Below are 18,068 nucleotides of genomic sequence, written 5' to 3' on the forward strand. Positions count from 1 at the left end.
AATGAAATTAATGCGAGTTTCAATACGACAATTGAAGTCTGTATGGTTTAGGCACCCTTTACATCATTGACAAAGATGGTTCGTTATATCCGAAACATCTTAGCAGATTAATTTCGTTTATTATAGAGATTTCTAAATGAGAAGTTATTTGTCCTTAGTTCATAATTTGGTAAATTAAGTGTTATGATGATTTAATAACAGCAATAAAATCTTATTTTGCTTTGTTTTTTTACCGTTTATTATGAAGTTAAGTAGATGTGGCACCACACATATTATAGGAAAACTACATGTACTTATTTTAAAAAATATTTCTATATGATATAAAAGCGTTTTTACATTGCGCATTAATATCTTCTATTATTTTTCATATTATCGGCAAATCTATTAGTTCTCACGTTAGAGATTGTTGAATACGTGGATTACACTAAAAAGTTTAACATGGGCCAGTGAGAAACATTGCTAATGAAAACTTTTTCGGTAACCTAATGTAGCATATTGCATTCATTTGTCATTTGTTTTTGTGACTTGATGGCAAATCTAAAACTCTTGTTACACGTGAAAATTAACATAGCGTGAGAAAATTTTTGGTCAATGATTTATTACGACTTTTGTTGTTGGCTTGCTTAAAAACAAAGCTATGGTAGGCTGCGATTTGCATTTCTTAATGAACCCCCATCTCGTACCACTATTTACAATTGGTTTAACGAGTTTAAACGTGGACATTACAATCTCTATGATAATCCGCGTGAGGGCCGTCTTTTAACAGCGACTACTGAAGATAACATCAGTGCTGTGTGACGCACGATAGAGGAAGATAGGAGATTGACCTATCACCAGATATGGCTAAGCCTGAGCATTGGTATGATTCAAATCCAAAAAATATTACAAAATATTACATGAACATTTAAGCGTCAGCAAACTTGATACCAGATGCATTCCCCATACTTTAACCGACGGCCAGAAACACCTTTGCATGGTATTGGTGTTGCCAAATGTTAGATAAAGTCAACGACGGTGACTCAAATGCTGTATTTGACAACGTCATAGGTGATAAAAGCTGGATATATTGCTACATACCCGAAACCAAATGACTATCAGCTCAGTTGGTGTTTCCTTTCGAGGATCGGTCATCTAAGGCTAAGAAAGAAAGATGTCAAGAAAAAAAGATGATTGCCTCATTCTTTGGTCGGAAAGGTCATTTCGCGACAGTTGTGCTAGAAGATGGATGGACAGTTATTGCAGACTGGCATGTCAGTCGCTGTTTGCCTATTGTCTTGGAGAAAATTAGACAACAGCGCCCTCGAAGGAGAATTCTCCTTCACCACGACAATGCTTCAGTGCCTGCCGCAAATCGGACTGTTGAATATTTGACTATGGAACGCGTCGAGAAAATGAGTTTTCCGCCATATACTCGTGACTTGGCGTCTTGTAGCTTTTATTTATTGCCAAGAATTCAAGATTAAATTCGAGATATTTACTTTACAAGCCATAAAATTTTCTTTTCTTTTCGATGAGCAAATATAATTTGATACAATTTTTATATATGTAATAAATTAATTTATATTTTTTTCATGATTGTATATGTTTAATATCAAAACTTTTTATACTCATAATTAAGTTTAAACCGATTGCTTTTTCTGTCTGGAAAGAAAATTCGGTTAATTATGACAAATAATTAATAATTATTATTTTTATTTCTGTAGTAGAAACTAATCGTGACAGTCCAAATGTTTAAGGGATTTATAAAAGTTGCATTATATCTCAGGAATGTGTACGTCTTGGTTTATGGAGTTTCAATGGCATTTTAATAGAAATGATAGAAAAAAGGAAAATATTTATTGTATTGGAGCGTAAAGATTACATATAATATGAATAGTGCACACAGTAGACATTTAGTTATAAAATACAAAAAAATAATCCTATAATAGTTATCATTCCATATGTATTGAAAAACAAATGAACAAATAATATTAATTTTTAATTGAAAACTCTTATACATTTTTGTTTCATAGATTGTTTTAAATTTACATGATAGCAATTCAATTTTAGTGAAATAGAGTGGAGGATATACTAATTATTTGGTATTATAACCTCGTACGAGGGTTAGCATCTATACATTGACAAAGTCAACGCAAGAAACCAACTAGTAGCAGTTGAAAAGGACTGACTGCTACTTGAAGCTTAAATTCTGTTAGTTTCTAAGATATCTATTACCTTTCTTGGAAAACCGCAGTCTCTTCACTTACATAATATAGAAGTTAATCGCTATGTCATAGGTGACACTAAAATTTTATATTATTTCTTGGCTTAGGAATAATACTTATAACGTCTTAAATCAAAATTAAAATATACAATGAAAAATTCATCAACATGAGCAGCATGAGAGTCTGTAACCTCCGGAATATCACGTTCCTGTTGTTTGACAGTTGATGAATTAAGCTTTCTATTATTTAAAAGTCATATCAGGACTTAGTTACCATCTATTAGGTTCTTACGAAAACTATAATAATTTTTTTCTAACTTTGCAGTATTGAAGAAACAATGTACAGATGACACCACTATATGCACCAATATATGTTTTTTTTATTCGCATATTTTCATTCATTAGTCGTTGAGTTTTAATTCCATATGTTCGTATTTAAATTTGAATTGAAGTTTAAATTTGTTCAACATTGCTTTAATGTTAAACAATATTCTTATTCGAATTTGATGTATCTGACCTTTTTAAAATCCTTTATCCTCACTTACACTTATAACAGTGATTCGGAACAAGTATTTTTTTTAAAGCTGTATACGATGTAAATTATGGTCTTAAACCTATATGAAGGAAATCCCTCCCTTAGTTCAACTCTTAACATTAAAACTATTTTAAAACACCTAGCAATAACTGAGTACAAAAAGATCCCATTGGGTTCATACAATCACCAATATTCATCGGATGTAGTTTTAACAAGACAAATTAGGATGAAAAAGTTTAAAGGAGACCTGTGCTCTGTGCAAGTTTTTAAACTGATAAAAAAGAAGCATGTCACTCTTGTGTGTTTTAAAGAACGAAAATCGATTCTTTCAATAAATAACAGTTAAACCAATCGGTTTCTGAATGAAGGGTGGTGAACCATTCTGAGGTTGACTTTTAATAATTTTAACTAACATTGTTTTCTTAGATTTCATTTCCAGTACTTTGAAGCTCCTGTATTTATACTTTATTTATGTAGAAAAAAAGGCTTATAATTGAACTATTTATTCCAGAATGTTCCCTTTTACTTCCTACTATATTTTAGTATAAATCTTTGAAATTCCTTTTCGTGTGGCTTTTGATTAAGGAATGTTAAAAGGAAAGATCTTTTACCGTTGGTGAACATTTAAAAAACATGTATAAGAAAGATTTGTACAATAAAAACAATTTATTGGAAATTTTCTTTAAATCATTTTTTATTCGCCTGATTGTGTTTCGCTGTAAATCTTAAATTAATAGTGAAGGAATTTTATTGTACTCAATAATAAACTACTAATAAAAATTATTATATTTTGCTCCTTTACAAACAAGGCTGTCAACGTATCTACAACACCTCTTGTGTTGCAGATGTCCATGGGCGACGGTAACTACTTACCATCAGTTGAGTCATCTGCTCGTTTGACCCTTTGGGACAAAAGAAGAAAAAAAATGTATTCCTTTAAGAGGCCAAATGATTGAACCCCATTTTCCGCAAAAAAGTTACTACAGCACCATCTTTGTATTTCTTGTATATTGATTTTAGAATATTTCATTTAAACAAACTACTAATGGTCCTGGAATCTAAATATATAAATAAAAGTTTAGTAAGACTTAATAATTGCTGGTTTTAAATTCTTTATAATTTTACCCGACAAAATGTGTGCATGGTATATATACATATTTGTATCTTTATACAATATACAGTTTTATAAAAAAATAACATTCCAAATAAAAACATATGAAACTAAATTGATTGTTTAAAACGCCTTCGATCAAACATACATATTCCGATTAAGAAATGTTTCCGGTGACGTTGTAAATAAACTTTAGCATCGTTTTTCTAACATTTCCTGTGTACCTACACTACTACTACTACCTAGTACCTAGCTATGCACAACCTACACTATCTACACGTAAAAATCAAGGCTAAAAGGCTAAAAGGATTTATTGAGTTTTATACCAATTGAGAGGCCGATACTTTTGTAATATAATAGAATATCATAAAATTGCGTAATACTTTTACGTGGTAATTATTCAATAATGAGAAGAAAACTTCTTAAAACTTGAGTTGATGGTTGTGTTTTAAACTTTATATTTCTCTGAATATATTATTTTTTAAGCTTGTCTGTAAGCTTTATATCCAAATAAATACCATCTTTTTGATATTGCCTTTGTCGAGTAAAGTGTAATTTTACTTGAAAACCCCTTCTAAATGCTAATAAATGTGATCAAACCTCAAATACGACTCTTTGAATATTTCATGATTTACTTTACGATTTCCTTTGTGAACTCTTGTATCATTTTTTACAATATTTTATAAGATATTTGAATAATAAGGAGATAAAGATAAACTCGTTCCCACACACTGTAAGGTATTATTAAGGAATATAGATCATAACCATTTAAAGGCAGACCTCCGTCACAAATGTGATAAGGAGTCAATATAACCCAAAGCTTACAAAATACATGGATAATACAACCCCTGATGGTGGAATTCTTATATTTTATTTATTACTGTTATTGCTCCATTAACCAGATCTTCCAAACTTCGACAGGAGGGTCAAACTTACAATATTCAAAAGACATCTGATAGACCTAGGCAGTATGCAAATGTAATTTGCTTAAGATGTTGGGATTAAACAAGACATCTTTGTCTACGGTGTAAAGGGTTCAAAGCACACAAACATCCATTTTCAGATTAAAATTCGCATTTATTTCAATTAGGTTAAAAGGCGTTGGTAGAATTGGTCCCGTTTCATTTAATTAATGCCTGAAACAAGGTTCGCAGACATTTTTTACCGCACCTTAGAGATGTGTGTTTTTATTAAAAATTTTGGACTTCATGCAAAAACTTTTACACTGGTTTTGGCATAAAATATTGATGATTACGAGCAATGCATATTGTTTGGAGATTAAATTTTATGTTATAATAGCTTACATAATCCGTAGTCATTATTGCAAATCAACCACTCTGTCTGCACAACCTCCATCATAGGAGAATCAATTCATCGTTCATTAACAAATAATATTATTAACTATTTATTTTCCAATAGAACGAGTTACCAGAGGTTTATAAACAACATACAGTAAAAACATATAATTCGAAACGCTAGATCACTAGAATTAGTTTTGGAATAAATCTGTATAAAATATTCTGTATTTTACTTTACGATAATTCACCGAGAGATGAATATTGAACCTTTACCTCCCTATTCCTTATTCTACTCACTAATGGAAAATCTTATTCCTATTTCATACCTATACCAAGATTTATTAAGCGATAATTACAGGCTATTTTTAAGGTTCACAGGTTTGGTTTCAACTTACAAAAAAAGGCGAAGTCTTTATTCGCGAACGCGAAGGACAAAAATGAAAAAGACAATGGCTTTAATTGGAATTAAATATTTTTCTTCAAAACAAACAACATGTCCACAAAGTAAATAAACTGGTTTTTAAAATCTTATTTGTTAGGTTTCATTAAACTGCTTGGTTAATAAAATACAGCCTACTACAGGGTATATGTCAAAAAATTTGTTTCATAAGTATACATTTTAGACATCTTTGCGAGATGAAAGAGGCTATTTCCCTTAGTCGTATCAGACGACTCGTTACATCTTTTTGAATTCTTTGACGTGGAGTCTTGGGAGCCTGTGCACGTCAGACAGACATTCAGATAACTGTAGTCATAAGATATTTTTACTACCTTAAACAAAATTTAATGTATGTAAATATTAACCTTGTAGAAAAAACAATACTTGTGACTTGTACATTGAAATGCGAGATAAGCAATTTCGAAAAGACGAATTAGTAACAATATAATATATCTAACAATCTTGTCATACTTGACACGACTTCGAAACTGGCCAAACTTATTTCAAGGACATTACCACCACTTTGGCTCCACGCAATCATTTGTTAAGGTTTTCCTAGTTAACTAATGATATTTAACATCTAAAACAGACAGTATGGCTAGTTATTACTCATTGGTTTAAAGAACATGTCTCGAACATTAAAAATAAGCGCGCATCGAAGTCAGCAGTTTGTGAACACACAATGGACAAACCAGGCCACTACATTCGGCTTGACAAACTACAGATCCTCGCTCGTGAAGACAGGTATATACGGAGACTAATTCTTGAAGTTATTGAAATTAATAAACATTCTAAATTTCAAAAGAGAAGATGGCTGAAATACCCCTCATAAAATTAAAAAATCAAATGTCCGTAACCACACCCCCGACTGAGGTCCGGGACAGAGTATGTGCATTCTTCATGCATCTAGAGCGGTACGCTAGGAAATTAAGAAATCGTTGATAGTAGATGACAAATAATAAGACCAACTGACAGCCATTTTCATCTCGTTTGCCCGTGATCACAGTTGTTGTAATCGATAAGTCCGGAATATGTAGAAATAAAATAATAAAAAACGTGTAGTATCCGAAAAACTTAGTTTTATTTAAATTTAATAGCTAAAGTAAAGGACGGAAGAAATTCTAATTAAATGAGTCTTTAATTTATATATCTCAGGTTATATTAAGAAATAGCAATACTTAAAAAACCTTAATTTAAAATAGTTTTCAATTAAATTTACTTAAGTTGAAAAAGCATTTTAAATAAAATTATTTCTGTAATTCGAGGATTTGAGTTTCCATTGCCAAGGAATATTTAAATGACGATAAATGTAAAGGATCTAGTCAAAATATATTTATAACGTTCTATATCTTTGTGTAATTTTTAAGAGGTACTGAGTTACTCCTATATACATTCGTTCTTTTCTGTCCTAGACCTTGCCTCAATCTTTTACATACTCTGGTCTACGAAGGATTATAAAAATAGAGTTGTACTGTTATAAATAACACTGATGATGAAATTTGTTAAAGTTCCAAGATTTAAAATTTAAAACTGTTTTTCCAAGATTTAAAACTGTTCAATATTGTTTTGCTATAAATATAATTCTTATGTTTATTGGTTTCTAAACAGATAACTTTTTATATGTCAATATAAAGATCAACAAAATTTATAAAATCCTATTTGATAACAGTAACTTAAAGTTAAGTTATAACTCTTAATAATAATAAAAACCAAGTAAATTAAATAGGGTGTGGTTTAAGAAGTTAAAAGTTTGAAATTACATAAAAGGAAAGTTATTCCTATTGAAAAAAAATAGGTTTTCTATGCCATTACCATTTTTACACTCCATGAGAAATGTTTTTTATGATTTTCACCAAATAACAACGCTTCACCCCGTTTACCTCAGCGATACTTGGTTAATTCTAGCCCGATTTCAAAACCACATTGGGCTGCCCGCATAAACGTTTTACTCGTAAAACTATTCCCGAATTCACACTTTCCTATGCATAATCTTAAAACATTTGTGTATTTTTTTTTATTTCTTTAAAGTTGATAAAAGTCATCAAAAAAATTCAGATAATTCTGCTATTACCAAAATAGATGGTAAAATTTTGATTTTTTTTTTTAATATTATATTAAGGCGATATTTTACAGACAATAACTTTAATAAACTGTTCATATGTAATTTTTTTTATCTTCATAAATTATAAAATTAATTCCGGAAACAAATAAATTTCTTACAGGGAGCAAAATGAAGTCATAAAAACTTTTTTTTTATTATCATCTGATTTCATGTTCTATGAAATATTGAAAGAAATTTCGGAATATTGAAAATTTTGTTCATCTGCCACTACCATATGTATATCTTATCCTCGTTAAAATCCATTATTGTATTTTTTTTTTAGTACAGGACATATTAAAAAAAATAGTACATATATATATAACAATCCTATATGAACATATCAGATGTCTGATGTAAATATGACTCAAGTATAATTTGTTAAGTGACAAAACAAAATATAAAAAAAAATCCTTTTTGGTGCTAATGAAAGTTATATAAGGTTGAATTTCACCGAATCCATAAAATGTCACCTTTGTTTCTTCTCACCACCTTAATTATTCAAAGTATCTTTCTCTTAGATTGAGCCACTGAAATATTAATGATCTTTCGCTTTACTGACAGTAAGTATCTCGTTTCAACAGTCGAATAATGATTTCAAAAACTGGTTAGACCAGTTAAGTCTTATTACTTTATTTCATACATTATATATGTCGGCGCAACGACATTTAACAAACCATTATAAAGGGTAGTTGTTTCATATGTATAGTTGTTTCATATGTATTTCACTTTAGAGGGTAGATGTGACATAAACAATGTCAAGGCATTAGTAATAACTTTAACAAAATTATTTGTTTTATAGATCGTCGTACGATTTGTATTGAAGGAAAGTAAATGGCAATTCGTATCGTGATTTGTAATATGTAAAGATAAGTTATTTTGTGAGTTTTAGTAAAACACAAACTTAAACAGTAACCATTTTGTAATCAATGTTATTCAATTATGATTTCTTTATATTTTAAATGGCAATATAAAGTTTAGTTGGTTTAATAATTGATTACGAAAACCTTTGTAATGATTACTGTTTAATTGAAATACTACGAATAATCTTTGTAAGTTATTATTTAAAATTAAGAGTAAATGTAATGACTCCACGAAAACCATTTATATTCGGAGACATCTGTGGCGAGGACACAGTGGTGTGAGAGCTATTCAGGAGGAATTACTAAGTGTTAGTTATAGTTGAAAATAAAGTGGTGCAAGTAAGTGAGAGTGCTTTATTGGTGAAAATGGATAACCCGACAGGTGGAAACAGTGTTAGTGACGATAGCATCGCTGACGTCACAGCTCTTAATAATCAACTTGGACATGGTTCTTCGACATCAGAAGCGGGATTACCCACTTCTGCTCGTTCATCTGACAATACTGGAGGCTCTGTTGGAGCGGTAACTACCGAATTTTTTTCACAAATGTTAGAAGTGATGAAGCATATGTCCGATCGTATGTCTGCTCAACCAGAAGCCAAAACTAAAATTACTGATGTGTACCTGCCATCATACGACCCGGATATGAATGCTGGAATCCGAGAATGGTGTCAACATATTACAACTGCCATGGAAATCTATAACTTTACTGATTACGAAATCAGAATGAAGGTCGGGAGTCTACTCAAAGGACGCGCAAAGTTATGGGTTGACAATTGGTTAATATCTACAACAAAGTGGTCGGAATTGCGGGATGTTTTGATTACAACTTTTGAACCAGAGAACCGATACTCGCGGGACATCGTTTGTTTTAAAGAGCATAACTACAATTTTTGTCACAAGCGTGGGTACTATGGCGACGTGTAACAAAAGACAAATTGTCTGATAATGATGCAGTTGAGGCAGTGATTGGTTGTATAGGGGATGAACGACTGCGAATCGAATTACTTAATGTTAGAGCAACATCAGTACCCGAATTGATCTCTGTGGCATCATCGATACGAAGCATGAAACGATGTCACCCTAATACATCGATTACATTACAAGGAACTACAAAACGAACACGATATGATAAATTTTGTCAAGTATGTAAAAGGAACGGTCATGACGCAAGGGATTGTTATCATCATAAAGCAAATAAATATCCGCAATCACGTACATCAACTGAGAGAAATGTGTCGAAAGGATCTGATACATCCCCCACATGTTCTTACTGCCATAAAGTCGGTCACACATTTGAGACATGTTTAAAGCGAACAAATGCAGTTGTTTCCAACATAAATTGTGTGGGATCAACGAAATTCAATTTAATGCCAGTGCTCATAGGAAATTTCAAATTGTTAGCAATTTTCGACAGTGGAGCTGAATGTTCAGTAATACGTGAATCTTTAGCAACAAAACTTCCGGGAAAACGAACAGATTTAGTACGATATTTGAAAGGTCTGGGACAATTTACAGTAGTGTCGCTATCAACATTAACAACAGTATGCGTTATAAATGATCTTCGAATAGAGATTCAGTTTCATATTGTACCTGACTATGAAATATGTTCAGATGTTTTAATTGGAATGAATTTGATCGAAAACACGAATTTAAGTGTGATAGTAAACTCGCATGGTGCTACTTTACTTCGCCAACCTGCTATACGTCATGTGATGTCTAGGAGTGACAAATTTAATAATATAAATTGCGACTTAACTGATCAAGATCAAATAAATAGATTAATAATTTTGCTCAACAAATATGAAAATCTATTTATCTACGGCTATCCTCGCTCACGTGTCAACACCGGAGTACTACAAATACGCTTAAAAGATAACGATAGATATGTAGAACGCAGACCATATCGATTAAGTCCTGTAGAGAGGGAAGCAGTTCGTTCAATTATTAAGGAATTACTTGAACATAAAATTATTCGTGAAAGTAAGTCACCATTTTCTAGCCCTGTGATATTGGTTAAAAAGAAAAATGGACTAGATCGTATGTGTGTAGATTACCGGGAATTGAACAGAAATACATTAAGAGACCACTATCCGCTTCCTATTATCTCCGATCAAATAGATCAACTAGCGGGTGGTATTTACTACACCACTTTTGATATGGCAGCCGGATTCCATCAAATCCCCATATCGGAATGCTCTATTGAAAAAACAGCTTTTGTTACTCCCGACGGCTTATACGAATATTTGACAATGCCATTTGGACTAAGTAATGCGGTTTCGGTGTATCAACGCTGCATTAATAAAGCCCTGGCTCATCTTTTGACTTTACAGGAACAAGTTTGCCAGGTTTATGTTGATGATGTATTATCAAAATGTAGAGACTTTGAAGAAGGACTGGGTCGAATTGAACGCATATTAATTGCACTTCAAAAAGCTGGATTTTCTATTAATATTGAGAAAACGGCTTTCTTCAAACGTTCCATTGAATATCTAGGTAACATTGTTAGCAATGGTCATGTTAGTCCTAGTCCGAGAAAAGTAGAAGCCTTAGTAAAGGCGCCGATTCCAAAAACCGTTAAACAAGTGCGACAGTTCAATGGACTGGCTGGTTATTTCAGACGATTTATTCCTAATTTTTCGCGTATAATGGTTCCACTGTATGAATTGACTAAAAATAATATGAAATGGGAATGGGGCGAAAGACAAGAGGAAGCCCGAAATTGCATCATACAACATCTGTCGTCTGCTCCTACACTAACTCTGTTTCAGGAAACAGCACCAATAGAGCTGTATACAGATGCTAGTAGCATTGGATACGGAGCAGTTCTAGCTCAGATCGTTAATGGTCGCCTTCATCCAGTAGCCTATATGAGTCAAAGAACTACTGACGCGGAGAGCCGGTACCACTCTTACGAGCTCGAGACTCTGGCAGTAGTGCGGGCAATAAAACATTTTCGACACTATTTATACGGTCGAAAGTTTAAAATTATTACAGATTGTAATGCCTTGAAAGCATCCAAACATAAAAAGGATCTACTTCCGCGAATTCATAGATGGTGGGCGTTCCTGCAGAACTATGACTTTGATGTAGAGTACAGAAGGGGAAAAACAATGCAGCACGCAGATTTTTTTAGTAGAAACCCATCTAATGAAATATCTGTCAATATGATCAGCAAAGACATGGAATGGTTGCAAATAGAACAAAGACGTGATGATTTACTTCGTCCTTTAATAGATAGCATGAGCAGCGACCACCCAGCCGCAAACTATACACTAAGAGAAGGTGTCCTAAAGAAAATATTAACAGATCCTGTGCTTGGCCAACGTGAAGTTATTGTTGTTCCTAAATCATTTCAATGGAGTTTAATAAATTCATTTCACACCGCATTACATCATCCAGGATGGGAGAAAACTCTCCAAAAAATAAAAGAGACTTATGTTTTTGATAAAATGAGTAGTTTAATCAGAAGATTTGTTGAAAATTGTATAATTTGCAGAACATCAAAAGGCTCGTCAGGTAGCATACAAGTACGGCTTCATCCGATCCAAAAACCCACGGCAGCATTTCAAGTAGTACATATGGACATTACCGGGAAACTAGGAACTAGGAGCAGTGAAGGATGTGAAGAATACGTTATCGTAATAATAGATTCTTTTACTAAATATGTGCTTTTAAACTATTCAAATAATAAGAGTCCTTGCAGCAGCCTTGCAGCCTTCAAACGATTAGTACATCTTTTTGGAACACCAGTTCAGATCGTGGTTGATGGAGGTCGAGAGTTTCTTGGTGAATTTAAAGTTTATTGTGATCGCTTTGGGATCAACATACATTCAATCGCACCAGGAATAAGCCGAGCTAATGGACAGGTTGAAAGAATCATGAGCACTCTAAAAAATGCCCTGACCATAATTAAAAACTACACTACCGAAAACTGGCAGACGGCTCTTGAAGCATTGCAACTCTCATTTAATTGCACGCCTCATAGAGTAACTGGAGTTGCACCTCTAACTCTTCTCACTCGTCGGCAGCATTGTGTGCCACCGGAACTGTTAAGGTTAATTGATTTTGAAAATGAATTTATAGATTTTGATGTGTTGGAGAAATATGTGCAACAGAAAATGTTGGCTTCGGCAGAATATGATAAACAGAGATTTGAAAAAAGTAAGGGTAAGCTACGTTCATTTAAAAAGGGTGATTATGTACTAATCAAAACTAATCCTCGTAATCAAACTTCTTTGGATCTGAAATATACTGAACCATACGAAATATACAAAATCTTGGAACATGATCGTTACATGGTAAAACGTGTAACCGGTAGAGGCCGGCCGCGTAAGGTAGCTCATGATCAATTACGTCCAGCTCCAAATCCAGCAGCAACAGGAACCGTGTCGGCGGAGATTGATGATTCTCCACATCGCGACAATCCATTAAATGGTGAAGCTTCTGAAGATTTAGAAGTTGAATCCAATGAACGATCAATAAACTTGATCAAACATTTATTGCTTAGCAACGTATCAATTTATTGACAATTGTCTTCATCAGAAGACCTCTCAAGTTAAGGCATTTGACATGAGGTCAATAAAATATTTTTAGAGCCTGTACCAAAATATTACCTTTCTTCAAATCTTTAGAGCCTCTGTGGACCACGGACAAAAGTCCTAGACCACAGCATCGACCTACCTCAATCCCTTAGAGCCCCTGTGGACCACGGCGTACGAGACCGCCCAGACCACAGCAACATCATAAAATCAATATCCTCTGTGGACCACGGACAAAAGTCCCAGACCATAGCATCGACCTACCTCAATCCCTTAGAGCCCCTGTGGACCACGGCGTACAAGACCGCCCAGACCACAGCAACATCATAAAATCAATATCCTCTGTGGACCACGGACGAAAGTCCCAGACCACAGCATCGACCTACCTCAATCCCTTAGAGCCCCTGTGGACCACGGCGTACAAGACCGCCCAGACCACAGCAACATCTTAAAATCAATATCCTCTGTGGACCACGGACGAAAGTCCCAGACCACAGCATCGACCTACCTCAATCCCTTAGAGCCCCTGTGGACCACGGCGTACAAGACCGCCCAGACCACAGCAACATCTTAAAATCAATATCCTCTGTGGACCACGGACGAAAGTCCCAGACCACAGCATCGACCTACCTCAATCCCTTAGAGCCCCTGTGGACCACGGCGTACAAGACCGCCCAGACCACAGCAACAAACCCACTTCAATAAAAGTAAGCAAAGATGCGTGGAGCATTTTGCGTAAAAAAAAAAAAAAAAAAACACAAACACAGGTTCAGAGAATCCAAGTGATCTCTTTAATACAGCGTATGTTGATACGTTGATATATCACAACAAAGTAAAACTGGTGCAGGGCACGCACCAGGCCGCAGAATGGCCGTGTCGGCGCAACGACATTTAACAAACCATTATAAAGGGTAGTTGTTTCATATGTATAGTTGTTTCATATGTATTTCACTTTAGAGGGTAGATGTGACATAAACAATGTCAAGGCATTAGTAATAACTTTAACAAAATTATTTGTTTTATAGATCGTCGTACGATTTGTATTGAAGGAAAGTAAATGGCAATTCGTATCGTGATTTGTAATATGTAAAGATAAGTTATTTTGTGAGTTTTAGTAAAACACAAACTTAAACAGTAACCATTTTGTAATCAATGTTATTCAATTATGATTTCTTTATATTTTAAATGGCAATATAAAGTTTAGTTGGTTTAATAATTGATTACGAAAACCTTTGTAATGATTACTGTTTAATTGAAATACTACGAATAATCTTTGTAAGTTATTATTTAAAATTAAGAGTAAATGTAATGACTCCACGAAAACCATTTATATTCGGAGACATCTGTGGCGAGGACACAGTGGTGTGAGAGCTATCCAGGAGAAATTACTAAGTGTTAGTTAAAGTTGAAAATAAAGTGGTGCGAGTAAGTGAGAGTGCTTTATTGGCGAAAATGGATAACCTGATAGGTGGAAATAGTGTTATGTGACGATAACATCGCTGACGTCACAGCTCCTAATAATCAACTTGGACATGGCTCTTCGACATATATAATTGTCATTTCTGAATAGAATTGCGAATTTTGTTATCTGTTTAAAAATATCTATTGTTATTTGATGTAATAAAATAGTTAACCTGTAAGTATTTCTATTAATGCGTTCATTACAAATTATGTTTAATGTTAACGGTATCTTATAGTATCATAATAATCTGGTTTAATTTTCCAACTACCCTCTTTTTTTATAACATACTGGATCTTTAAACTAATTTAGGATTTAACTTGTCACGGGAAATTTGCTTTTGACTATATTCATACTAAATAACTTTTAACTTAACCTTTATACCATTACAGATTGTATCAAAACAATTTTACGATATTAAATAAAGCAAATATTTGATATTTACCTTCAATGACGTAATACTGAAAATTTTATATAAAAATTAACAAAAAAATGTAATATAGTATTTGCGTCAGATATTTTGATAGTTTATTAAATATGTACATTTAAATATATAAAGTTATTTAAATGTAGTAATATATTTTTTCAACAAAACTTCAAAAATCCTGAAAATAAAGCTTTCAACCTGGAACTCTAGTGACCAAACATTACATGTAGTCGTTCACAGAAAACGTTTTTATTACCAAACACACATGAAAAGATAATAAAATGTAAATTTAATAGTTTTAAAAATGTATTTCATGGGGCACGAAATTGATCTCTTTTTGTGCAACTTCATATTTTCTAGCTAGGACCTGACATTAAACAATGTATTTAGATTCGTGATTATTTCTGCCTATGTATTTTTCCTCTAAATACTAGTGGTGATTTAGAAATTACGTTTAGAATATCGATAGCAGGTAACACATTCTTATACAAAATGGTTTACCGTTATGGGTATTAAGATTGACTCGATTGGTTGCTCTAGGTTTATGAATTAGGATATGGAAAGTCACTGTGGCGTCACCTAATACGTCGACTTGGAAAATGTGCGTTTTGCATACTGTCACCAGACGATGGCCGGCATTTTGATTTACAACTAATTTCATTACAATTACAAATTTCTTAGTAAATATATAACATAGTTGTGTGCGATTTTTTTGCGAATGGAACAAGCGTAGTTGTATAAAGAATGCTTGTAAGAATGATGGAGGGGGGGCATGACACCTGGTAGAGATTTAGGCAGTATGTACTCGCAGTAGTTACTTTCGGAGAGACAAAGATAAGTTGAAGAATTATATATTATAATATTATTCGATCTGTGGTTTATTTAGTAAGGACACTACATCTAAAATTATGAGTATAGGCATCATATTAAGCTATACCAATTAAATTTTTAAGCCTAAGTATTGCTACATATACATGTATATAATAGTTCGGTGGGTCAGTCAGTGGACACATTTATTTTAGTGAATTACAATAATAAAATATTGGGAATAGAAATAAAATAATTCCATCGGTAAGCCGATACAAAAGTTTAATTAGCACTACGTTCGCGAAATTTTAACTATGCAAATCGAAACCTGCTGAAACCGGATTCCGACTTTAATAGTATTTTTTTTTTAATTCTTTACTTCAATTAAACTTTTCAATTTAAGCAGATTTAAAATTGTTTGTCAGGTTAAAAACAAATTGTACTATATTATTAATATGTAACTATGAAAAAGATCATTTTATTATTTTCAAAAATAAAATAATATGTAAGTTGAAAAATAAATATTTGAGATGAAGTATGCTTACATTAAAAATAATGTAACTTCATTTATTATGTTCACGTTTCTTGCGCAATTAAAAAGTATCAAACTACTAAATTAATACTTTCATATATAATTTGGGCTTTATTTTACAAATTTTATTTGTAATAACTAAGAGTTGCCATCGAGCGAAGTGTATCCTGTGGATATCTCTGAGTGAACAGTCTAACAGAATGACAAACAATTGTTCAAATTCAAATATTTACACCCACGGGAACCGGTTCCCTAATTCATCCAAAAAGGGATTAGAGACAACTAGAAATTAAACAATGTTTAAATTGTATATATCCATCTTTTATAGTTTTTAATTGTTACGTTAGTGCGCGAATTATTGTACGCGAGTTGCCATGTGACTCGATACAAAGAAGTTTCATTATAATTATGATGTTATTTAATGAACTAATTAAAAGGTATTCGTTTTTTATCTTGCACCTTATTTTCATTTTATAATCGATATTTTAGGTATTTCTTATCTCAATTTTCAAGGTTAAAGATTCATCTAGGCCATCAGTGTTACAGTATGCAGTTCCTTACATTTTGTTTTCTAGCTATAAAAATAATATCCTTACTCAAACTTGTGAATATAAATAATATTTTATTTAAACATTGCTTAGTTCACGATGAAAGTAATTTTTAACATATAATTTAAAATATATATGTTGACTTTTTTAATACATTTATCATTTATGCTATATGGGATATAGCATTCATCTTGTTTGTTCTCAAATACATCGATTGGTGGCAATGTATTGTACATTTGAATCTCTGTATATACCACGAAGTATTGTTGCTTTGTAGATTGTATGTGCTGTCGAAGTGGCATTTCTATCGTAATGTGTATAGTACTTGGGTGTTATTCTTCCCTTTTTCTAAAAACTCTTACTAGAGTGCAAAAACCTTATCTTTGCCTTAACATAACAAACTAGTAGAGATATAATAATATTAACTTTACTTATATATTTTTAAAAGCCTTGTCTTCTTCAGTCGCAAAAAAATGCTTAGGATGAAGTATCTCTAAGAGTACCTATCAATAGATTTTTAGGAAAATCAACAAAAATGAAATTGAATTTTCAATTTAATAAAAAAACGTGATTGTAAAAAATATAAAGAAACAAGTGAAATAAGAAGTAATAGCAATAAGAGGACAATAATAACACTGTGTAGGTACTTCCAATTCAAATAAAAGGCCCCAAACTTCACCGTATATTAATTTTCGTTATCGTTTTAACTTTTTTGCCACAATTTCAGAAAATAATATTACTTTTTTTTAATAAGTGCTTATAGTCAAGATCTTGAAACTTGACTAGAGTGTGATGAAATTTATTTCATTGATTATGTAAATAATCTAAATAACTTGAATTTTAACACAACCTTATAGTTTTCAATGCAATTGCCGCTTGATTATTATATAACAAATCATATATCATATCCGAAAAAATCATAAAACTGGCAAACAACTCACGATTATAAAATCATGCTTAACAAAAAGCATATTAAAAAGTTTTAATAAAGATAATTGTAATCTTTTTTTTTTTGAAATTTAAATTTTCTATGCTATTTTCTAAATTTTTGTTTCTCAAGAACCTTTTCCTGACAGTACCAAATATAACAATAAAAAAAATGTGATATCGGTGCAGCCGTTCATGCGTTATGACGTGACCAAGGGAAATAAGGATATCCTCGTATATATAAATGGATAGATAAGTTATAACATTTGTAGTTTTGTTA

The sequence above is a fragment of the Danaus plexippus genome, chromosome 7 (genome assembly GCF_018135715.1).
Source record: "Danaus plexippus chromosome 7, MEX_DaPlex, whole genome shotgun sequence".
NCBI classification, from domain to species: domain Eukaryota; kingdom Metazoa; phylum Arthropoda; class Insecta; order Lepidoptera; family Nymphalidae; genus Danaus; species Danaus plexippus.